We start from the raw sequence: 26,715 nt of genomic DNA on the forward strand, positions 1-26,715 counted from the left end.
AATGCCCCATGGTGAAGGTGGAGGGTTTTGAACTGCAAATACAATTTTCTTTGGCTCCTCCAAATGGTGGTTCCCATAGCACGTCCAGCTGGAGCATGCTGAGCAGCCCTTCTGGTGGTTCTTCCCTTCCCACTCACAAAATGCACCAGATAAAATAAGTTGGCAGCAATATCCTTCTTTCCCTGAGTTTGGAGGGGTTTTATGGGCCCATGGTCTTTACCAGTGGAAGTATACCAGAAAACAATTCAGCAAGCCCCCTTACCCTCCTACCCCCAAAACCTCATGTAAAGCTGAGTAGTCACCTTTAAGGAGACAGAGACTCCACCTGAGCTGCACACCCCTTATATTTCTTTGAAAACTAGAACTGATATTAGCAGTGTAGGGCCCCTCTTTAGATTTTTCAGCTGATCCCTATAATTTGTGCAAATCCCAGACCTAAGGAGACTAGTGGTAGCCTTTCTATGGGAAGGACACTGGTTCAGTTGTAAGGAATACGTAGTGAAAAAGTTTGACATGAACCTTGCTTAGATTTACTCTTTGTTAACCCCTGTCTGCTGTATGTTTCCATGAGTCTCCACGTGGTTTTGATTTCAGTTTTTCAAAATATATTTTTTCTTCCTTCCCTGGCCTCCTTTGCAGGTCTTTGTTATGCAAAACAGAAAATATTTCCTGAGTTTATATCTTGTCAGTAGCTTGAAGTAGGGAAAGATCTTTTCAAAAAGCCCAGTGCATCTAGGAAGAGGAGCTCCTTTCTGATTGTTTTCCATGACAGGGTAGCTCTTCACTTGGCTTGTGGCCGAGAAAGTCTCATACTTTTGTCAGTGTTAATTGTTTTTCTTCATTGCTCTATTTCCTTATTTAAATCTTTAACCTGTGTTGAAGTTGGATCTCGTTAGCTGTGGTCATACATAACCCATGACAAAAACTTTGTGCAGACGTGGTTAGCGGTGTCAGACACCTCAGGGATGAGGAAGACCCACCTCCAAGCCTTCTTCTGGCCACTGGAAACCTCCTGACCACAGAGCTGAGTGCCCGCCCAGTCTAGAAGAAAATTTTCCTGACAGAGGAAAACTGTGTCATAAAAGAGATTTTATTTCTCTCGGCCGTCTCAGCTTTTGCGTGGAGCAGGGAATGTAGTGGGAAACCAGAAATCGCCTAGGACTGCTCCATACGAGCTATTCTTGGCTGTCAGAGATCTCCCTGTGGCTGCCCTTGGTCAGGCTGAGGCATAAAGTAGTTCTTGAGTCATCTGTGGTTTGAAAAGCAGCAAAGTTTGTGTAAAACCCACCATTTCCCCTCTGTTCCACATCGAAAGTAGCTGGAGTGGACCAGAAGTAATGGTGCCCGGTCGGTTTTTGGTGTCTCTCTGTTGGATCTCCAAGAGACACCTAAGTCAGAGAGCCAGAATTTACTGTTTTAGTGCTCGTGCATGACAATACATTTGGGGTCATTTTGTGGCTCCATTTCGGTGTTGAAGAGAGCCTGAAGGAGTCTGTGGTGACCTGAAAGCTGCCCACGGATGTGCTGCAGGGAGGAGCGGGGAAGCTAAGGTTTGGAAGAGAAAAAAAAAAAAAAATGATGAAAGCAAACATGAGCCAAGACATAAAGTCTCATTTTGCTCCCATGTGCTAGTGCTTGAGCAGACTATTGTTCTGGACTCAGAGATTGGTTCTTAATTATGTCGAGCAGTGAATGGTTTGAATTACAGCCACATAGTTTGGTGAGCACAGAGCTGTTAAGAATTTTGGCTGGAGAGCAGCTGCAGGGCTGCTCTGAGCTCTCAGAAGGTGGCTGTAGCTGGAGGTGTTCTCCAGAGTTAGCAGGCATGCACGCTGCCACCTGAAGTCCCAGGCTTGAATGCTTTATCTAAATCTGCCCTTGTCTTTATTCTGCTATTTCAATCTAAAATAAAACATCTTGTATTTATTGTATCATCACATTTAGACACTACCATTTTGGAATCTCCTGTGGACATCATCAGATCCAGATGTTTCCAAATGTCATCATCCATAGACTAAAATGATTACAAATGGAGATATATTTCTGTAAGCTGTTGCTACTCAGTGAAGATTGCCAGTTTCCACTGGCTTGGAGGAGACTTTTCTTTTTAACAGGGTAGGGATGGCCCCAAGTTCAATATTGCAGATTTTTAAATTACTCATATTGTTGCGTGAAGCACAAGTGGTTGCAGACTCTGTTCACTCATAAAGCTGGACTGATTTCCTGCGAGGTTACTAATTTTACCATGTGTAGGATGATTTTAATATTGGGATTACACAATCTGATTACCTGTCTTTATCCGTAAAGAGTGTGATGTGAGTTCATTATGCTCTTTGATCAAGGTATTAAAAATACGATTCCTTTCCAAGGAAGAACTGCTTTTCCTTCAACACACTCTGTTTGCCTAAATTGTCTGACAACTGCTCTGGTATTTATATGTACTGTACACAGCTCTGTCTGGCTTCTGAATGAATAATACTGCCCTCTACTGCAATGAATATACTCTCCAGTCTAAATGTGCACAAAATATGGAGAAATTATTTGTATGGATACCCAGACACAAGTAGAGATGCACCCAGCAGCTTAGAAGGGGCAAGCATTTATGACTTCTTGGATATTGCTGTGGTGTCAGGGAAAGACTGAAGTTTCTGCAGCAGGGAAAAGAAAATATGTACCATAACTTGCTATTATTGTGCCCTAATTAGTAAAGTCAGGCTTCATTTAAGATTTTCCCACTTGTTTACTGACTTGGACGCAGTAATAGCAAGTCAGAGATCCTAAATTCATGCCTTTGGCCATCAGAATGATATCACAGTGCTAAAATATTAGGTACTCTGCTGAGCATGGCAATTCTGTGTTAGGTACTGTAGCTTTCAAATATAATAAATAAAGTTAGTTATGCACTCAGGAGTGAGACCCTTGAGCCAGAATCATGGGTGAAAGATCACCTGTTGTGACTCTTGGGAACACAAAGGAGATGGTAGGGGAGCTCTGTCTTTCCTAAATCTTTGTGCTATGTGCACATTGCATTGTGGGAAAGCCCCTGGTTTTTGCTAGGCAATTATTGTCCTCTATTTTCACTTGGATGAATACATCTTGCTCTTTATTAAAAAAAAAAAAAAAAAAAAAAAAAAAAAGGAATTTTATTTCAGGAAATTGAATGAGAAATGGTAACGTATTTAGTAGATCTTATTTTCAAATTTTAAGAAGTGGTGCTTCAATTTTATTGTGTGAAATAGTAGTTTATTTTAGTAGCCTAGCTAATGTTAAGAATTTTAGTACCTCGACATCTGAAATTTTTTTAGTGGCTGAAAATTGAAAGTCAAAAATAGATCCTGATAAAGTTAGTACGTACTTTTTTTTTTTTTTTTAATTAGCACATATTATATACTATCTCCAGTATATTTTTTTGTGGATCTGGTGATGAATCTATGGTAAACCTGTGCTACTTCAATAACTGGAAAACTCTGCAATATGAAGAGCTGCCAGATTTCAAAGGCAACTGATTCTACTAAATTGGAAGAAATTGGAAATGGGGGGTGATTGTTATCACAATTACATGTGCTATAAAGATATTGTTGTCATGAATACTTACTGCTAAGACATGCTCAATAAACTCTAGGCCCAGGGGACTCCTGAAACTACTCTTCATGAGAGGTCTTCATATTGTTACTGGGCAAGGTATTAAAGCTCTTGGGGAGGAAGGGTTGTTGTTATTGAGAAAAATATTTCTTTCAGCATCGTTAGGATGTGTGATATGGTGCTGTGAGAAAAGAGTTTCTGTCAATATATTATTGAAATAATACTATGAATATACTGAAAATCTATTCAAGGATAATTGAAATTAGGAGGATAAGAAATACCTCTTGCTGAATTAGAGCTGAAGTAAGAAAAACAGAGGTCTCATGTCTCTAGTAGAATTGATTAAGTCATCTTTTGGGGAATATTCATCATGTGACAAAATCAAATTACCTGTCATGTCTTTTCTGGAGTCTTGATTTCTCTCAGTTGGTCTTGGGCAGCAATGAAGAAAAAGAAAAATAAAAAATTAGCTGAATCTCTTTGTAAACTCTCAAGCTTAAAGACTCAAACTAAAGCCTGACTTGGGTTTTCTGTAAATCCAGCACATGATTTATTTACTATAAACAATACTGAAACATGGGAAATGATTTCCAGAGAACTGAACGTGAATTTTCTGGACAACTTGAAAAATGTTTTTTTAATGAAAGACCTGTGGATTGAAATTGTTAAAAGATATTTTGTTTCCAATTTAGGTATCTGGCCTGACAGGATCACTTGGCCTCCTCAATCCAGTCCCAAAACATGAACCACTGGGCTTATGTACATTAATCAAGACTTATGTGTTTAGTGGCTCATAAGGCTTTAAGAGGAACATTTCTTTGCTTTTTAGACACTTAAGCATAAAAAGCAGGCAAAGGATGGTCAAGGGCTTCCCGTGTTCAAGTAATAGTGATGGTGAATTGGGTATAGCAAAGCTTAACAGCATCACTTTGTCTATACAGGTCAGGAAAGCTGTAGAATTTTGCAGGTCATTAAGGAAAAGGAAGCTCAAATACTTTTGATCCCCCTATTTTCTTTGAAAATGTCATCTGAACAAAGAAACATAAAGGATGCTCTGAAAAAGAAAAGTATAACTTTCTTTTATAAGTGTGCACCCAAGTTTTAATTGGAGAAGTTTACCCAGAAGACTCAATCAAAGAAGTGGACATGGACATTTTGAAAATGATCTGCTCAGTAGCAACTAGATTGAGACGACATTGTTTCCTGTGACGCTGAGAGTTGTAGTGAAAGCCTTATTCTGTAAGATACTAGGATTGTACTCAGGAAGATGGCATGGTTGACTTTGCTTTAAACAATGAAGTATTCTTTCTTAATCTTAATTTCTTGCACATAAAAGCATCAATAGGGGCACTACTAGTGCATGATCTGTTCAGTGAGATTCTGTTCCTGCAGTTTCTCATACTGCATTGCTTCATTTCTTCATGGAAATTTGTTGCCTACTTTTAAGGGAGAGGTTAGGAATGTAGATATAAGGTGACTTTGATGCTTGAAGCTTTCTGCTTTCTCTGTAACTACTCCCTTAGAATGTTGAAAAGATTGCAGCTTAGTCTTATCTACTGAATGTGTGAGACTGAGCTGGGAACAAAGCACCAAAATTTGTTGTTGATGTGCTTAGGTATATGGTACAGTATATGTAATATGAAACAGAACATTTGTGTTCGGCGTTCAGGACCTCAGGTGGTCCTTTTGGACCACTCTAGGAAAAATGTGTGAAGTTTGCACTGGCAGATGAATGTAGCTCTAAATAAGTACCCAAACCTAAATTAGGTAGGAGAGCTTGAGCTGTTCTGACAGTGGTATGGAGCAGAAAAAGCACAGAAGGCCCACCATTTTGGACTTCCTTAAGGCATGCTGATGCTCACTAAGGATCCGTTCTGACTTTAGCTCCTCCTGTGATGCCAACTGTTGCACAAATGCTCGAACCCCCCCTAAGCGTAGGGCATAAAAGTGATAGATTCAGTTTTGAGCTAAGGCTGTAAGGGGATTTCGGCTGAATATTTTAGATGAAGTCAAGTATTTGTACAGGAAGCTGGCCATTTACCTTCCTGTGTTTGTCCCTCGTTACTGCCTGGTTGTATGCAGCAGACATCGAGTTGGCAAACTGTAGTTTTTCAGAAATTTTGAGTGAACTTACTTTGGCACTAAAATGCCATATTGCTTCATTTTGCATGCTTGAGTTGTACAATTCCTGGCGGTGAAAGTTGCACTTTGGGGTTTTTTTTGTTGTATTCATTCTACTTAAGAAACTGAAATCATAAGTGGTTTTGTCTCTCCTGGAAAACTATAAGCCAAGTGCCTGAATTTCCCCTTCTCATACACCACCAGAAGGTCTCCACTGAATTCCAGTTAATAGGATTCCACTGATGTTAAAGTGGTGTGAGAATGGATTGGATCTCAAATATATTTGCAATATTTATGATAATATAATAATAATTTCACTGAGATTCATCAGACTTGGGTCTAATGAACTAAAATAATTATGTGTGTGTTTGGCAACATTTGTCTCCTGGTTAATATTTTTATGTTCAGATGTTAGATTGCTTACAGATGTTTTCTTTTTGCTTATTTAGCAGATTTCAATTTTTAAGTGATTATGTGTAATTTTGCAAACATTTAGTAAACATTACAATGCTGGGATTTAAGTGGTGCAAAACTTAACTGGCTCACTTAAGTTAAAATCTTGCTGCACTGTAAAGTCCATTCTTTCTTGTTGTTTTTAATTAGCATAACGTTCTTCAATTTAATGTAATTATGTATTTTCTTGCAGATAAATGACACTGAAAAAGCACCGCTAAATTCTTTCCTTGCACTACAGTTTACAAGATTATTCCTAATACCATAAGGTAAATATTTTAGCTTTGTTTTCAGAAAAATGAAATAATAATTAGTAAATCTTACACAAATATTTGGATTTGTCCATTGCAATACTTTCCAAAGTTTTACTAATGTCAGTGCATAAGTGTGGGTTGTTAATTTATTAAGAACTGTGGCAGCCTGGTTGTTTAGAGGGTGCTTTCTGTTGAGAAAACTTATATTCTGTATAATTGTGTGATTAAACTAGCACTAAAATCACATCTTTCTTTATCAGGCTTTCAGGTTGAGAGCGTTTGGGATTCATTCCCAACTCCACCATGTTTTTTCACTTAAACATTAAAATGTCAGATAGAAAGAAAATAATTCACAGCTGTCTTGGGGCTTGATTCACCCGCCTCTGACATCAATTTTATGCCAGTGTAACTCCATTGGAAACCTTGCTATTACTCTGGTGCTATACTGGTTTAATAGAGTTGCAAATCAGGCCTTAGGGGGGTTTCTTGGTTACTTCTAATTTTCTGATTAAAGCAGAGTTATTGAAACTCATAAAATCCACGGAACATTGTTGCTCCACCGTGGGCTATCTGCATCAGAAACCTTACTTCATTTTGGGGCTTAAGCAAATTCCCAGCTGGCCTCAGCTCTGTGAAGGTACATGCAGTCAAACGTTTCAGCAGAATTTTTATTTTTTAATTTGCATATTATTTTAACCACGTTCCAGAGCCTTGCAACCGCAGAGGTTCCGAATATTCCACAGATTTCAGATTCTTAGGCAGATGTGAGGCACCATCCCCAAATCCACACTTCCTTACCTTACTGTTCCCGTCCATGCAGCCAACAAAGCAGCAGATTGCTACTCAAAATATTTTCAGGATTGACTCTTTGGGAAGGAGAATTCATTATTCACTGTCTGTGATCTTTCTCTGTCTACCATCTCAGGGGACTATTGGCATTTATTGGGCCAAACTGATACAGATGGAAGACAAGATAGAGGATTTTTTTATTTTTTTTTTCAATATGGCACCACTGCTGCTACTCAGGTTCTGCCTCAAAATAAAATAAAGATAAAATAAAAAATTAACTTATAGTAAAAATAAAATACAGTATGAAATAAAAGTTAAAAAAAAATTAAAATAAAATTAAAACCCCTCCAGACACCCCTAAGCAGAACTTCCTCTGTTAATGCATGATCTTCAAGGGTATAGGTTAGTCAGCCATGTGGCACGAGCAATGTCAGCCAGCTGTGATTCCCTCCCCAGCATGGGGCTGTGGGAGGGGGCCTTGCTCTTCCCAAGCCTGGCTGAGAGCACGTAGGACACTTGCTTTATCTTGGGAAATCACTGTACCATGAATGCTGCCAGTACCATGCAGTTAAAGATCTTGAGCCAGAAACTCCTTAATAAGTTACACTGTTCAAAAATCATGTGACTGGTATAGAATTTGGAGGGGGAAGGAATTTGCTTGCCTCTTTGCTGTGCTATTCTAGTCTCTGTTTATTTATTTATTTATTTATTTTCTGTGTGATCCCAAAAGTTACAAGTGAATTATTTATAAATAAATGAGAACTGAGTTTTCCATGTCAGATAGGATTCTGAGAGTCGGACCGTAACACCAACACCAAAATACTGGGGGGCTCTAGGTTGGGTCAGAAGAATTGGCAACTTCTTTGACATGTTCATCTGTATTGTTTTATGTTTTCTCCTCTCACAGCAAGAGCTTTCTTTGAGATTATTGTATCACTTCTCTCTGAGAGGAAGACTTCATGATGGCAGATTCTTGCACTCTCTAGCCAGGGAGTTTTCAACAATACCTGTTAGGGCTGGGCTTTCCAGTGCAGCATCCAAACCTCTGGTACAGCAAGGAGAGAAAGGAATGGATGTAAACAGAAGTGGAGAAGCAATGAGGGGAACGATTGCACAATCTCATTCCATGTGTCAAAGAAGGCCCGGTCAGGTCTGGTCTGACTTGCTGCTATGGTTTGTAGTCATGTGCGTGACATCTGGCAGAGGGCTCAGTTCTGTAGGCAGGCAGTCTGAGAGATGTTAATGGCCTCAAGTTCTGTAGATTAGTGGAGGAATAGGAACTAAGGAAGCTGCATGAAGATGTATCAGGGATGGTTAGGTTGGATATTAGGAGAGTTTCTTCACCCAGAGAGCGGGTGGAAGGGCACTGGAACAGGCTTCCCAGGGAAGTGGTCAGGGCCCCAAGCCTGACAGAGTTCAAGAGGTGTTTGGACAGTGCTCTCAGGCACACGGTGTGTTTTTGGTGTGTCCTGTGTCGGGCCAGGAGTCGGACTTGAAGGGACTCGCAAGGTCCCTTCCAACTCAGGATATTCTATGAGACCAGAAATTGTGCCGGTGCCTTTGCCTGCAGGGGTGTAGAGGTTGTCTGCTTCGCAAGTCAGCCCAAAGTAACCCTTGAGTGGTGTTTTTAGAAACAATATCACGCATAACTAAAATGGGTTTTCCTTTGATTCTGCTTTATTCAAAACATATAATCCAAACGATAATCAGAGACGTCTTTGGTTTCCTAAGAGGTTAAAATTTAGAAGTGGAGAGACCTAGGAAATTCAGAAAAACTCCTCAAACAAAACATTTGGAGAAGGGGAGAAAAAGAAGAAAGAAAAAGACTTATTTAATTTCGGTGTAGCTCTTGGTATGCTTAAAGCCTTGAATGAAGATTTATGTTGGTCCTGCTTGATCCAAACGGGTTACCTCTCTTTAATAACAAAGCTTTCTTTGAGAATGTTTAATGCTTATTGCTGCTGCCAGATACAACCTCCTACTTTTTCAAGGTTTTGAAATATACTGGGCAATTCCTAAGCTTTCTTTGGCATGTGAAGATAATTCATGTGTTGGACTACAAAGCAACTGCTCGCCCAAAAGTGCAGGAGGCCCGGATGCTGTAGATTACGAATAAACAAAAGGAACTGGAAAATTCTGTAGAAGTAACATTTTAATTACTTTGCTTCCACATTATATGATGGAAAATATCTCGTGAAAAGTGAATGGTGTGCAGAGGATTCTCTGCCCTTGGCTATAAAAAGGTTCATTCCCTCGTCCCCTTAAATGTGTATGCAACAGATAACATAGAGAATGCTAATCCCTGATGAGAGGGAAAGAAAAAGAGTGAGACTTAAGTTATAAATCTGGATAATATACTCAAAAGAGCACTGGCACAGCGATGGCTCGAAATGCTCAGGAGAGTGCTCAAGCCGCACTGCATCAAGCAGAAGTGTCTTCAGAAAATAACACACTCCGTGGGTTTGTTCCAAATCTCAGCATTCTTCCTGGAGTGTCAGGGGCTGCAGTGCCCCAGAAATACCCTTTAAAAGCCCCAGGCATAATTGCTGGCCCTTGAAACTTCGTGCCAATGCTGATGTGAATGGAGGAGATTCCAGCAAAATGCCTGTTTCCATGGAGTACGCTGAAGAACAATGGAGCAGAAGACAAAACTTGGATGAAGCTACCCCCAGGAAAGCTTTGGTTTTGTTTGAAAACTGAGACAAAATGTACATAAATGAATAAACTGGAACGGCTGTAAATAGCCTATGAAAACATGCTACAATAAAATTGTTTAGAATTCTTCTTCATTATCCCTCTTCATATTCGAGGGGATGACTGGGAAAGAAGATCCTCTATTTTTGTAAGAAATCCATAGGCATTACGGCAAATGAGCATGTTTTCCAGTTCAAATATTTTGAGTATTTTTTAATGTTTGCACAGGCTCAGGATTTCTGAGCCTGTGTAATAATCTGCAAAAAGATCCCACCATTTCTTTGCTGAGGCTCACCACACGGCACTCAGTTGAAAACACTTTGCTGTGGCATGTTTAATAGGTTGCAGAGTAGGCAGTATGTGGTTCCTTAGAGCAACTGGGATGAGAGAAGATAAAATATGTCCTGCTTTCCCAAAGCAGATTGTATGGCTCTGTGGCTACCTGAAAGGAAAGACCACTTCCAGTTTATCCACACAGACGTAATCCGTGTGTATTCCGAGATTTATGAGTGGCTGCATTACAGTGCAATTAGTCTGGATTACCGAAATGTGGGATAAGAAGGGGGAAAAAAGGTTTGCTTCTCATTATTTTTTCCTCTGAGCATCCATCTGCTTTATTCAGAGTTTCCTATACCTGATTCTTCAGTGTCTGTGACCACCAACAGAGTTTCCCCCAGCCCTAGCAGTCTGGTTTAAATGTGTGTGCTGTACGTTCTCGTTGTCCAGAGGGGTCTGGTAAAGGCATTTATCTGTTGAATGACGTGCAGACTGCCAGATTCAACAGATGACAGCTTAAGCACAGCACTAGTGACCACCAATGGTGTGTTTTTTTTTATTTTGGGATCCTGCTTTTTCTAAAAAGAATAAGAAAAAAGAAAATAAAAAGGCAAAATGTTGTCATTATTGAATTTTTTTTACTCCTTTTGCAAGCTGTTTCTTGTGATTTGGGGAATCCTTCTGCTCTGTCCCAAATTAAGGACTGTTCTTGATTTCACGTGCCCTAATTTCGTGCTGCTCCTCCTCTAGCCTTCAGCAGTTGCTTGTGGTTTGTGCTCATATGAAATCAAAAGCAGGAGTTTGGGAACAGATGTGACCAAACAGGCACAAACACAAATACATGATGTCATGTCTCTCCCTCCCTCTTTCTCACCTGTTGGCCAGTTGCTAACCTCTAAATTTAAGACATGAGGCAGTTTAGAAAACACTTCTCTTTGGGTTTTTGGCCTTTTTTACGGGTGGAGGTTTGTGGAAAGGGAAGGCTGATGCAACACAGGGACCTAAAAGAGGCAGATGGAAAGGACTGTCCTGAGTCCTCCAGCTTTGGTTACCTTTACAACCAGCAGCAATCATGTCACACAGGTCCTGCTCATGGGTGAATCAAGCTGGGAAGTGCTTGGCAGTGTTGTTCTTGCAGGAATGCTGTCCCATACTGACGAAGCAGAATGCAGTTCAGGGTAGTCTCTTCAGGGGAGGGGTTCAGAGTCTCTTCATGTAGGAGGGGTTCAGAGACCCAGGAAATTAAAAAGTCAGATGGATGCCAATGGGTATAGTGGTACAGTGCAAATGCATCCTCACACAACTCTACATATCTCCACAACGGTCCTTTAACAGGGGTTTTCTGAGGAAACAACATATGCAAAGATAATACCTTCCCTGCTGATACTGGCAGATAGCCACCTTTCTGAAGGACTCAGATTCATTCACATGCACAACAGGGGGGAAAGGATTATTTTAGCATACTTATTTTCTTTCCTAGTTCACATCATTCACTGAGTATGTACAAATAGGAAGGATGCCAAGTTGTTTACAAGTAGATCAGAGATGATTTGAGCCAAAACTATCAGTTCAAGTGCCCTCAAACTGTAGGGATTTTCTGATGTGGCTACGGCTCCAAAAGCTGTGACTCAGCTCCATCTCTGTGCTGGAGTGAATGTCAAAATGAATATTAAAAACAAAAGCCCCTTTCTGAGTTGTACTGTGAGCTCCCACTGAGTGCCAGACATGAGAAATCACCCTGATTCTGTCAGCATAAAACTTTCAAGACACAGGTAATGTACATCATAAATTTGAGCTGAGAATTTCTCTTTTAAGTATTTTTCCTTTGAAAGTCTTGCTAAGCCCCTATCTCCTTCCCCTCCAAGACCACCCACAGATACCACCCACAGGCCCCACGGTCTTTAGAGGTCATCTGTCATTCTCACTATCTTAATTCTAAGAGCATAGGTGCTAAGCCAGAAAAATCTCTTTAAACAGATGCTTAATGTCAAATATACAATTCATATAATTAGATTATTATTAGAATGAGTATTTACACCTGTTTATTCCTACTAAATGCCTGGATCTTGAATATGTATGTGACAGCAAAGGAAGGACTCTGTAGAGATGTGGAGATTGGAAATTTGAGGGAAGGAATTCCTCCTGTAAAGAAATCAACAGGAGGTACAAAATAAGCTCTGAAATACCAGCATGGTACCAGGGATGCTTATGTAAAACACTGAAGCCAGTATTATCATCCAAAATGAAGCTGTGAATCAGGGGATGTTGTAATATCATTTCCAGTTCTTGTTTTCTTTTTTTTTTAATCCCCTCAGATTATATATTATATGTTAATTTAAACTGCTGAGTAGATGAGTGGCAATGAAGAATTTTGAAATAAATCAGTGAAAGAAAAGGGTTTGGTGATTTCCTATTACATTAATCATACACTTTTTAAAAAAAAAAAAAAAATAAATAAAAAAAAAGTATTCTTGAGTCTCTTGCTTCCCTGCTCAGAGAGCTGAGACTTTTACCAATGCCCTTATCATCTCTGGCTTTGGCAATGGTCACCTTCTCTTCTCTGCTTTATCTAATTCTCATTCAGACAGACCTGCCATAGATGATTTTACTTTCTCACTACTATGGTTAAGGTCACCTCTCCACTGGATCCTCCCATTGACTCATCATTTTCAGCCCTAGAGGAGCTTACTGCTTGTCCTCAGTTTCAAAAGACAAATTCAAATTCACCTTTTCTTGATTTTTTTTTTGGTCATCTCTCAAACAAATGCTCTTTGCTTTTATAACATCTCTGCTATGGAGCTGCATGTCTCTAACATTTTTGTTGGGTTTTTTTATTGTTTTTTTTTCTATATAGTATAGTGAAGATGCTCTTTGAAACATTATTTGTCAACAGCGCTTCTGAAAACCTGCTTTTTCCTCATCTGACTCCATCCTTGTGACTTAGCTCCTGTGCCTCTAGGTATCTTGTTCTAAGAAAATGATTTGTGAGTGGGAATTCATTTTTACTTTTCTTTTTTAAATTTGAAATACAGTGTGATGATGGTCATGATATACATGTGTCTTAGGTTGACTCCACAATATTATTACTGTATATTGCTTCTGTCACCTCTGATTTCCCCTTCTGTTGCAACTTTCACTTCTTGAAGCTTGTCTTAATTTCAGACCCAGATCCTACAACTTACACATCTGCTTACCTTTAGTCATCTGCGTATTCCCACTGATTCCACTGAGAATGCACACATACTTTAAATTAAGCACATGTGCAAGATTTTGGGAATTAAATCATGGGAAATAGTCTACTTGTTGTTATTTTTCCAAGCTTCAACGGCTAGCGGCTTCTGCAGGTGGTCAAACCTGCAGAGATTTAAAACCCTTTGTTGCTGAAGAAAAGACAGTTGGCCTGAAATTGGTAAGATTTGAGAAAAGGTCTTGACAATATTAAGAAGGGAATTTTTTGTAGCAATAATAGTGGTGTGAGTTTTCATAGTGAAGGTTGTTCCAAGACAGTAGAACTGGCAAAGGCCCAACATTTTATTCTCTTTTCTCGAGGCGATGCTCAGATCAGACGTAGCTTTCCTCCCTTACATACATTGGTGTTGTTAAAAGTATGGGGCAGGAAGGATAGAGGAAGTAGCAGTTTGTAATTTTTGATGGGGAAACACCCCCAGTATAACTGATGCTGGATTGTTTGGTAATTGGGAAGGACAGCAAAAAAATAAACACCAAAAGGAGTACGGAAGTTTCTGTGAAAAAATAAGGAGGAAAACCAGACTGAAGAGCAATCTGTAGTGTGAAGATCCACTACATTATTATAGCTTGTTTTTCTCATTTCTGTTTATTTTCTTCATATTTGAACTATTACAACAAGGGCTAGAAACAACTCATATTTCAGTCTGCATTAATTAGTGTTCTAACTGTAATTTGATTAAAAATCAAGATAAAGGATTTATAAGGTATATTATTCTAAATCACATGCCACATGATATCCAAAATTATTTGAATGAATTTAAAACATTAAAATAATTACAATTATTTGAATAATTATATTTTTTTTATTGTTAATAATACAACTAGTGGCGGAGTAAAATACAAGAGAAAATTAAAACTGTGGGAAAATAGTATAATGATAGCTTAATTTTGATTTGACATTTAATTCTAGAAATGCAAGTTTCAGAACATGATTCAAGACATGTGGAAGTTAAATAAATGTTTAATTCCAGCACACCTTAAACACAGGTCTAAAAATATCATACTTCCCAAGCAACAGAAATTCTGGGCTACCACTGTCTCTGCGGCTCTGTGGCCAATATCTACATTATTTATTTATCCTGGGAAACCTCTGTAAAGGAGCAGGATCACAGGGTGGCTCAGATGGGGCCAGATGGGAAGAGATGGGAGGTCGAGCCTTGCCCTCAGCTCATCCCTCCTGGCTTTCCCTGGGGGAATTGCCCTTGTGCCCAGCAGCTGATGAAAAAGTCCCTGCAGCTTTGGGAATAGAAACCCAAACAGACAAAGTGAGACAGATAGAGAGAAAGAGAAGCAGACAGAGCAAGGAATGTAACCTAGTGCTTCCTGGCACTGCCTCCTGCAAAAAGCCCTTCAGTCTCAATATTCTGCTTCACAGAAGGGTATAGGATGATCTCAGCTTTGGGAATCGATAAATTAGATAAGCTAATTCATTTTTCTTCTAATTTAGAATATTTTTTGCTTATGTTTGGGTTGATGGTTTTAGCCCCATAGTCTGCCAATAACTTAATTCCCTTATGTTTTAGAAAAAAAAAATTTCCTCCTTTTCTACTTTAGAGCTGTAAGTATAAAAACCCCTGGCATTTATGGAAGGAGTACAAAATCCCACAGGGGTGAATGCACTGGAGACCCAGAGCCAAATTTTTTCAGTCAAATTTCTGCTCTCTCATCTGTCACCCTGGGGGCAATAGTGATTAGTAAGATCTCTTTCCTCTTTAGAGTATATTTATGTTTGCTCTGCAATAATACACATCTTTTCACTATTCTATTAATATGACATTATCAGCAAACCATCAGTGTTCTCTCGACATGTGCTAAATATTGTCAAAGAAACAAACAAAAAATGCGTGTTGAAACAAGCTGACCTCTGGTACAAGAAGAGTAAATAAGGGAATGTCCTGGGAGATGTCTTTTATTATTCCTAATTGTTTTTTAAACACCACAAGTCTTTTCTCAGTTTTGGAAGACAAAGACCCCTCCAGTGTTACATTAGATGGGGGCAGGACCAAGAGCGAGGTGCTTATCCTGAGTTGTAAATCCATGAAGAGGTGGGTCAGGCTGGCTGTGTTGTATTCAGCTGATTTGGATGGTGTCTGGAATCTACCTCTTCATAAAACTCATCTTCTTCAAGGCCAAAGAACCTTGCTTTGTAATTTATCCAGAAACTGTCCATGAGCCAAGAAGTTAAAAACAACAAAGAGTATGAAAATGCAGTTAAAAGGGATGCAAATGGATGCTGTACAGGAAGAGGTCTCAGGAATTGTTAGGCTTGACAGAAAAAAAAACACCTTGCCCCAAGTTAAGGGTATTTGAGAGTCTTATTTAACCTTCATTCTAGTCATTTGCATTAAATTTCATGTTATTATTAGTAATATGATTGAATCAAAATGTGAGTTTGCCGTAGCAACCCAGGCTTCAAATGGGGCCTATGCTGCTTCCCAAAATTACACCACCTCCTTGGAAAGGAGTAAAGAAAAGTGCTGAACTCTTGCAAAATGCTATTAGTAAAACATGACTTTAATGAGCAACACATTTTCTCCAATTCTTAGAGGACGTTTAAAAAGAAAAGACTGTAATTACAAAATAAAAAAAAAATGTAAATGAGCTATTTCAGCTTAATCCATTTTTGAGGAAAATGTTAATATTGGAGACATAGTCATAGACCAGTGTGGGACATTGTCATGATGTGGGTGAGAGTTTCTTTGTCATGGCCTTCTTGTTTCACTGTAAGAAAAACAAAACCGTGACATGTCATACATTCATTTGCTCTTTTCCATTTAATCAGTCCTTTTACCAGAAAAAGTAATGAAGCCTCCAGCAGATGACATAGTTGTACATAAATAAATATTTATTCAAATCCTCTACTTGCAGTCACTTCCCACTAACAAAATAGCGGATGGTGGATATCTAGATATCTATCAGGTGGATATCTAGAAAGCAGAATGCACCCAGAATTTTTGCTCAGGTTATGCAGAATTATGCTTGTTTAACTGAGACCTTGAAAGTCTTACGTGGTTGCAAAGGTTTGTGGATATGTTTGTGTGTACCTGTGTGTCTATTGATATCATGTGATATAAAGTACTTGGACTTGCATGTCCATTTCACTTTTCTTCCTGTTATTCTCTGGTAGACATTATTTCTCAATAGTTAGCCTAATAATATATAAGCTTTTCTATTGTGGACATCAGTTTTATGTAACTGATGTGCATCTTTTTTTTGTTGTTTTAAGCAGAGTTTGAAGAGGTCCAGCCATATGTGTTTGGCATGAGAAAAGAGCAAAAAGGAACTGTCTTCTCACCTTCTTTGCAGATTATTTTCTGCGTTTAAAGTGACAATGAAAATAAGGAAAAAACAGAGCTATTTGTTACCATTTTTAAAAGCAAGTCAAGAACCTGAGCCCTGCAGTGAACAAGTTCTACAACAGGTGAGATAATCCATGTGTCTTCCATACATGTTTAGGAATTTGTTTTCAAATGGGAGCTTCTTCTGCACCTAACAGAAGAAGGAGTAGCCCCAAACCTCTGATTTTTTGACTTGCTACACTACTTTCAGAATGCAACCCAGTGTAAGGGATAGAGGAAACTTGGGCATCAGTGACTGCCAGATTCACTTCTGTGCATCTCTTGCATCCCAGCTAGTAATTTAGACTTGGGAAAAATGCAGTTTCAGAGCTTGAAAGGTCAGTGGTGGGACCTCTTTTTGTTGTGATCCAAGTTGCCATCAGAGCCTTTCCTTGCAGAGGGGGATGTCTGGATGCTGGGGCTCTGACTCACATTTCTTGTACCCTCAGGCACAGTTAACCTGTGGTGGACACACCAGCCCTGCTGGACATCCACAGACTCTCAGGTTGGTCCAACTCAGTCACTTCCAGGCTTTCTGCTCATCGTAAACACAGTCCTGGAACTCTGGACACAGTATTTGTGCAGATATTCTTGTCTTTTCCAATTCATTGCTAGTTGTCTCTTACAGGATGCCTCAAATATTAGCTTCTCATTTTCAATTCATGATTTTAGCTGGAAAATTCACAGGACAAAAGCACATCTTATGGACTGGCTTAATTCCACTATTCTTATTTTAGATTTTTGTAAGTTAAGGAAAACCTCAGCAGGTTTGAATTTTGTTTTCCTTTTTAATCTAAAGATACTATTTGTTTTGGCTTAAAGGGAATTGTGAGAAATACCAATACACTTAAAGAGAACACATTTAAGTGCTTTCTGAGAACAGCAAGTGAACGTTAGCAGTGAAATCCTTCTGTATGGGAGGCTCTAAAATTACAGTGTAAGAGTGCTTTCCTGGGATGTAAGAATAGGGGTGTAAAATTAGTTACATGTCTAAATGCGTGTAATCCAAGATGATATCCAGTCAAAAATGGCTAATGCATAAGGAAAAAGTTATACTAGAAATTTAAAGGAATCTGTTTATGCTCACATCTGAAATTTCTAGTGACATCACACACCATGAAACAATGAAATCTAATAAGGCTTGTTCACTTCAACAGCAGTTTTAAAATATGTTCAGAAAGACCTTCTCTCATCTCTGCTGCCTGACTTCAGTCTTAAAATCTTAAATCTGACAGTCAGTCACTTCTCTTTTACTTCTCTTTCTACCACACAGAACATCTTGGCTTTGCCTTCCCAGCCTGCATCAGCCATACCAGCAATCTGAAATGCTTCGTGTAGAGCATCCCCCATATTCGCTGGGAAATACTAGAAATCAATGCAAGTCCTGATGCAAGTTTTCAATAAAATAGTGAGATTAGATCCTAGTGAGGTAGGAACAGTGTATTTTTGCACATTTGATTTCAGAGCTCCATGGCGCCACAGGCAGTATAATTTCATAGTTCTCAGAACATGTGTAACTCAGGAGTTACTCAGAAACATAAACTGCACTTCCTGGAGGTGAAGTGAAATATCTGTTAGTTGCATATATCAAAATTTATCTTCTCTAAAAGAATATGTATTATAGATATCCCGGTATGGTTTTCTTTTGGGGAATCGATGCTGTGTAAATATGAAAAATATTGTTCCATTCTTTACAAAGGCACAGTCTTTTTTTTTTTACCTTCATCTTCATAGAGTAAATTCATTAGTTTGAATTGATGCTAAAAGTAAGACAAAAATTAGCCAGGACCAAACTCCACAATACTTTGTTGTGCTGCTCGGAAAAATTTGCTTGTCCATACTTCAAGATCCCTGTGACAAAATCTGTCTTTCCAGCAGTTTCAGACTGTGTACAAGGCAACAGAAACAATATTATAATATAATAAATGCTTGCAATATTAACAGCGCCAGTGGATATAGTTCTGGTCCATGTAATTGCAAAGTGTGTCCAGATGCTGCAATGATGCATTACTTGGAAATGCCTGTAATGATAAACAGATAATAAAGGTTGAATTAAACAAGTCGATGGTTTTGGCCTTGCTGCTGCTTGGCAGTTCTGCAGTGTATGTGAAATAAACCATCACCACAATTAGTATTGGTTGGCTCTCTACCATCTCCAAGGAGATTCTAGATGTTGACTTTCTCACCTCTGGGAATGGTCCTTCTGGAACAGCGTGCAAAGCACTGACAGGTTGGTGCAATTCTTAATGTGTAATGCCCAAACTTTTTATTATTTGATAGTTTTAGCTTTGGTGGGTGTCAATTCAACCCTTTTTCCAAAATGCAGAGGAGTGTTTTTGAATGGTTTTCTCAGAAAAGAATTGCAGAAGGATGGCCAGTTCCAGCAAAAAACCCAGGAACAGCTCTAGAGGCAGCTCACATTCACAGGTACCTCAAAGGAGATATAGGCCCCCCTCCTAATTTATCATCACTGTGTTTATTTAACTCCCACATCTCAGGCACTGCACAGATCAACCTCTAAGTTAAGTGGTACATCTACCCTGGAGGAAGATATTTTACTTTAATGAATCCAACTCTATTCAATTACGAAAACCAGTTTAATTTAAAACAATAGAAATGCAAGGCAACTGCAGGGTTGGAATTATCTTGGCTGTGCCAAAAGATTTCCTGTCTCTTAACTCTCCATATTTCAAGTTTCCTCTATAAGAACGTCTGTCTGTTAATTACTCTGAAACTAGAGATGACAAGGTTCCACAGAGGTGTACCAGTACCTACTTAATGTTGAAGATGAACATAGGTGCTCTGTGAACATGTGATGTGCTTGATCATAGACTTTATTGATGTTCCTCCTGAGGTCCGAAGATCCTGTGATGGAAGGTGTAATGACAGTTTGAGGTATTAGTGATAGTCAGTTGGCAGTATTCTTTTTTCCTGGTGTCTTTAAATTGCAGCAAATGCAGGTCTATTTGAAATTAAAAATATGGACACTTCTGATAGGAGATATGCTTTTCTACTAGGGCTGGACATCAGTGGATAGCAATCTGTTACCATAAAGGGAGCTAGAAGACAGATGAATGAAAACTTAGACAAAAAGGAAGGTTTTTTTCATGCTAAATGACTGAAACTAAGGCACTTTGCCAAGGCATACATGCATCATAACCCACTACTTATTTGGGTGAAGAAATCCTCCAGTTCCACTTCCAGCACACTGACAGATGAGCCCTGAGCCATCATTTATCCACAGCAACATGCCCAGGACTGGTACTGCCACATGCTTGGTAAAACCTGCTGCCCACTGAGGCCCATTTTTGGATCTGGACTCTGATTTCTCCCAGAATTAGATTTTGATTGTGTGTAACACAACAGATTGCATTGTAATGAGTGCAGAGTTCAAAACTTGGCACCAGTGCTTGCTGTTTTTCCAAAGTCAAGTGTAAAGTCTTAGGGCCCTATTAATGAAAAATCCATCCCTTGGCTGGATCACAGAAAAAGTAGGGCCCCAAATTATGAGCAGGATCTGTTCTAAAAGCCATGTGTTCATGTAAAAATACGATGGAATATGGGCACGGAAAGTCACATGTGGATTTCACTAGATGCACAGGGATTCCCGGAATGCATGTAAATTTATATGTTATGCTTAGAGACATGATGCAAGAGGTCAGGAGGCTGTAAATATGTTTCCTTGCTGCATAAAGTAGGGTGATAAACAGTGACATGTCAAAAGCCCTGAAAATCAAGGTTGGGGTCAAACATGATCTCTAGCATGTCTCACTTTTTGTTGCCCTGCCTAATGCTTTTTACTTCCAAAGAGTGAAACCAATAATTCTTGTTTGACATGATCCCCGAAGAACCTGGGAAACTGTTAATGGCTTATACCTATCTGAGCATGTCACACAGGCTGCAGGAGTAATCACCACCTGTTATTTTTAGAAAAGACAGTGAAACAGTCCTAAAATATAGACTATAAATGCTTACTAAGAGTATGTTACAGTTCTCAGTAAAAGTAGTTGTTTTCCAGTTATCTCAGTGAGCTGACATGCTTCCATTTCTTTTTAATGTTGTAATCAAAGTGTTCAGGAAAAGATAAAACTGAAGAATTTTCTATTAGAAATTATCTCCATCCTTAGCCAACTTGTGCAAAGCAGACTATTTTCCTTTTTGCAATATTTTTAATTTCCCATAGACCTGTATTACAATAATGTTTTTTAAGTTTTTATGGGGGTTTGCCTTTTTTTTTTTTTTTTTTATAAAAAGGCAGTCTGGGTTCATCCTACTCACTTCCTGCAAGTTGTACTTGTAGCTTAACCTGCTCAGCTCCCTTCCTCTCAGAGCTGCTTGCGTGCAAAAGGCTTTGTTTACCACTAATCCCCAGTGTAATGGACTTTGTAAAAGTGACAGTGCAGATGTCATGAGAGGACTCTCTGGGAAGGAGATTTTACTTTTGTAAGGCTGCTTTCAGAAGAGTCCTTTTTCCTTAGGATATGCATCATCCTATTGTCAGCAAAGGCACAGAGAGGAGCGAGGCCGGAGCATATGGTCCTTTGGCAATTCTGGATTAAAGCTTTACTCTTTGGACTACTTGAATTTGACATAATTTATGCCATACCAAAGCTTCTAAATTATGTCTAAAGCAGCTCTATCCTCTTAGTTTCTCTTTAGTTTTACTGTTTCTCATTAAAAAGGAGGAGCTATTGTTACTGAAAACTCATCTTTCTCACCAACATGCAACCCTCAACTGTTCTATACATGAAACACTCTGTGTGACAGCAGTTTTTGTCTTTTTACAGTGTAAGCATGGAGGAAGTGTTAAGCCAGCTGATTCAAGTGAGGACATCATAGATCTTCAGAATTGCTGATTTTACATGTGACTACGATGACAAATTTCATCTCCAGGAGCAGAGCTTCACATTATGCCATGACAGCAATGCAGCCAAACTCTGCTGGTAAGGACCACTTTGATGCTCTGGAATTAGTTGTGTCCAACTATAACGTCCTTTAAAAAGGAAAATGGGAAATAAAGCCCCTTTGCTCAGATTCTGCACCTATACTATCAGAGTCTTTAGGCAGCACATGTACTGGAAGGATCTTGGGAGCTGAGAAATGGAGGGCAGTAAAAAGAGTTGACATAGTCGTTTTCTTCCATATATATCAAGTTCATTAAGTGGTTTGTTAATTATTGGTGCCAGTGTGAAAGAGGCAAGAGAGAGAAAAACTAACAGTCTGTTTGAAAAGGCATCAAAGAGGAGGAAAATAAACACCTCCAAAACCACATCATGAAAGGTTCAAAAAAGGGTGTTTTCAGGGGAGGAGAAGGTTTCATCAAAATTATGACTTTAGCTCTGGAAAGTATTTCAGTTAGAGCACAAGTGGTTGTCATAAAAATTGTGTATATTAGGAGAAAAATCAGTGTTGTCTCTTGCAAAATAGGAATAATTCTGTCCAATACCTTCTAAGCATCTCAAATGGCAGGTTTTATTTAATAAGCTAGGGTAATAAATGCACTGTATAACCACATAATGTATGTGGAATGTTACTATACATGTATAAAATGCTGTAAACATAAGAGGGTTTGTGTATAGTATCCTCTGTGAGAAATCCACTCCATCCTCTGAGAAAGTTTATCATTGAAAAGACAAGATAGGTTACAACAGAATGACATAAAGTCCAGTTCTGCAAGATGTCACAGAGCTTTCTCTCTTACTGCTGTCACTAGGACTGCTAATTTCCCTGCAGCTTTTGCAGAGATAAGTTTTCCTTGCATCCTGAACATTTTTAGGAAGAGAAATGAGTGTGTATTTCCATGGACAAATGGCTCAGACAACACAGCTCACGATGTTTGGGATTTATGTGGGATAGCAGGATAGATGAGTTCCCACTAAAGGAAAGCTAGGAAAAAATGTAAAATTATGGAAGGGCTCCCTCTCCCTCATCTTACATAGGAGATAAGAGTGAGGAGGAGATGGCATTTGGGTTTTCTATTAAATGCAGTTGCGGGCTGGCTGGAAAACAACTGCTTTTGCATGTCCATTAAAGAAAATACATATGTAAATTTTTCTCTCAGTTGCTAGGTAGGTGTTAACAAAACAGCTGAACAATGTATGGAATTGGTTTTTGTCTCTTTTTAGTTTTCCCATCCACAAGGTCTGCACATTCTGTTCTGTAAGATCTCGACGTTTCAGCCGTGACTCTTGGTACAACATGCACTTCTGTTCTGAAAGCCATTTGAATATTGTGCTATTGCAGCCAGGAGGTCCTAAGTAGAAAACAAAACAAAACAAATAAATCAGTTGTGATAAAAAAAAGGCAATAACAGAACAAACAAAAGCACTCTTCTCTCACCATCTTGCACAAGAAAATCCTTCAGGCCTAATTTATTAGTAAAACCAGCTATGGACAGCTAATAATGTACATCTGGATATAATGAACAAATGCACAGCCAAAATTTTTTTTTTTTTCCAAGGGTTTTAGTGAAGTAATTTATCTGTACTTTAACAAAAGCTTTTATTTCCACATGAGGAGGTGGGCAGCCATTCAATCAGACATGCTTGAAATTGTTTCAGTCTCTTAAATTGCCCGGTGTTTTCACATTACCTTGAAAAAAAATAGAGGAGGACATGTATGCCCTTTTGACATAAGAAAATGTAAGTCTCTCCCTACAAGATGTTTAAGATCTATAAATTTATATACAAATATTTATGAACCTATTATACATGGCGAAAGTAATACACTTCATTAGCATGAAACATCACAACGAATTAGGATCATAAATAATAGAAAGTGTATGCAGAACAAGAAGACTGGGATATTCTTTGCTCAGCTTTGTAGCCTTCTGGGCAGGAGAGCGTGTTTTGAAAGCAGATGCTTCTGTCTACTCTAGAAGAATTTCTGTTGAAGTTTTGGAGTGGGTGTTCACTGCTTTCAGCTGGCAGCAAGGATTTTTAGCAATGCCTCCCATTATTAGTTGCCCAGATTTTGATCCGTGAACATCAGTAGAAACAGTTGGATGCGTTCTTAAGGAAAATGCTCAGTAAGAATTTCTCTCAATATACAATATTGAGAGAATATATTCATATATATATTCATATATATATTCTATACAATATTTCAGTACCTCTGAGCGATGCGAGGAGACTCACTGAAGTCAATACAACTTCAGCATATTTAAAGTAAAATGTGTGTAATTGCTCCTAGAAATGGAGTCCATGATTTTAATTCTGTTTAATAGTGGCTTAACTCTTGATATCATACTGCTTTTCATGTACTCCTTTTTTTTTTGTTTTGTTTTTTGTTTTTAATTGGAAACATACCACAATCGTTTTAAAGGAGTTCTTGAGTTAGCTTAGCATCACTGCTAAGCTGCACAGAAGAATATCAAGCACTGTTGTGGACTTTTTCCAATTAAAACAGGATTTGCAGTTAAATATACGTGTCACAATGTGATGTATGAATAATCTATGAACCATTAAACGGCAAAATTTCAGTGGAGGGGTTCCTTAGGAAAAAAAAAAAAAAGACAAAACATTGCAAACATAAGCCAAACATTTACAGGATTGCTAGCAGCAAGGAAAGCTGAACAACTGCAAATAAAGCAGTTTAGCTGGTGGATTGTTTAAATTCTCATACGACAGCTTCTCATTCAGGCACCTTTACTGACTTAGTTGCAGCCTCACGTTCGTTTTTTTGTTTCTGAAGATCTCTTACAGCAGGAGATCAGTGATCTTTGAAGGACATAGACCAAAACAGTACTTTTTTTCTTGGTCTGAAACTTAAATTGACACATTTTGTAATGCAAGAAATTCAGCTAGAGCTTGCAACTGCATACGAAAAATAAATCCTCTGTAAGACATATTTGTATTGATAATTGGCATGACCCTTTTTACACGTTATTAATTTTCTGTAAAGAATAAATCTTTAGGGTAGAAAAAGTTAATTAAAAGTACTTTCACACTTTAATTTTAGCTTCCACATGTTGTGAAGTGACCAGATATGACAACAGTGGAAATAAAGAGAAGTGACATCATAATGAGATATTTATACCCAGCTACATAAAAGACTAAATGGGTTAAATATTGACTTCATTGCCTGTATTCTACATAAATCTTGCCCAGAAGTGGCATAAAAGGCCAAGAATTTTTCAGTGATCTAATAGGGGGAATTCTGCATGCCTCCATCCAGCCTTCCTTTGTGAGCCAGTAACACAAATGGGTTGTATTTGGGCACGATAGTTAGTTTTGCCCATAATTTATTGTCTGATCTTGGCAAGTGCCCAAATCCTATTTTTTAATATGCAGTTTTTATGGTGTATTGGAAAAGGCTGCAATCTGGCTTTCCCTGCCATCAGAAAGGAAACTAAACCTATGAGCAGTATCTAAGTGAAGCTACTACCATTCAAATGACTATGGTTGGAGAAGTCTTCCTTGTTGCCAAACTGACATTAAAAAAAATGTCCTTAGGTGATATTTTACTTCCTTTGCCATTTAGCTCAGTAACTGATATATGAATATGTAAGGTATATGAAATATCAGATCCACTTCCTATCTGAAGCACATGAAAGTAACTGAAACACTGCAATAGGTGGTTTATCTGCTTCCAGCCTCTGCTTAGGCATCTGGTGATCATGAAATCATCTGGTTAGTTCACTTATAATGAATACCCCAAAATATTTAACTTACACTATTTTATATTACTCTCTATTTAATAACCAGAAAGAGGCAATCAACTATTTTATAGGTGAAGAAGGGACATTGGCATAATTATCAGTTTTGGTTGCTTCGAGAGGCTAAATTAAGAATGGCAGGTACTTTAGTTAATGGTATATCTGGAGATGTAATGAAGCTCTGAAGTATTTCATCCCCTGGGAGGTGAGAGCGCTGGCTGTTACAATAGCTTAGTTCTTTCATGCTTGACATTTGAAGGGCTTTTTTAAATAATGGCAGGAAGTCCAGAGCTTTTCCATGTTCTCCTTTCCTTTCAGTATGCCGGATGCCCTCGCACCAGAGAGCCTTTGAAACCTTCTCCTGTTTCTTCAACACCTGATGGTGATTGTTTGACTGGAGATTTACAGATGACCTGAAACTCAAAGCTTCCAAGTAGCTGAAGTTACAGAAGCTTGAAATGGTGCTGGGTTCACTGTTTTCATCATCTGATGGCTGCTGAACAGTGAAATGAGATGGTAATTTCTGCATTCCAGTGGTGGAAAGTTTCTACCATCAAAAACACCAACACAACCCAAAGAAAAAGCTAGAGACCTTATGTTCCAGGCATGTTTGTATACGTTTGAGCTCTAACCACATCAGTAGCATTGCTGCCTTTAATGGAATATCTCCTCTGATATCTGTTGCAGGCATAAGAACTGGCAGGATGAAGATTACTTATCTCTGAGGGGAAATAGCCAAGACACTGTGATCAGGGAAGAAAGAGACTTCCACCCCCTGCTCCCATCCCATCAACACTGAGAAGAACTGATGAAGCCAAAAGGTCTGTGGGGCAGCTCTGCAAAATGTCTGTGGCTTTGGCAGTGTTTTCTTTCACAGAGTGGCATAATTACAGGGTAGCTGAGGTTAGTGGCCACTGCTGGAGATTGTCTAGTCCAACCTTTTGCTCAAGCAGGGTCAGCTAAAGTGGATTGCTGGGAACCATGTTTAGTTGAGTTTTTATTATCTCCAAGGATGGCTACCCTACCAACTCACTAGAACACCTGAGTCAGTCTTTGATGACCCTCATGGTAGAGCATTTTTTTCTTATGTTCAGAGGGAATCTTCTGTGTTTCAGTTTGTATCTGTTGCCTCTTGATTGGTCACTGGGCACCAGTGAGAAGAGTCTGCATCTGTCTCCGTTAGGTACTGATAAAATCCCCTGTGCCTTCTCTCCTCCAGAACTCATCAGTTCCAGCTCTCCCAGTCTTTCACGGGGAAGATGCTCCAGTCCCTTCATCAGCTCTGAGGCCCTGCGTGGGATTT

Source organism: Empidonax traillii, unplaced genomic scaffold (genome assembly GCF_003031625.1).
Source record: "Empidonax traillii isolate 1590-97213 ecotype Southwest subspecies unplaced genomic scaffold, ASM303162v1 scaffold456:size804173, whole genome shotgun sequence".
Taxonomy (NCBI): domain Eukaryota; kingdom Metazoa; phylum Chordata; class Aves; order Passeriformes; family Tyrannidae; genus Empidonax; species Empidonax traillii.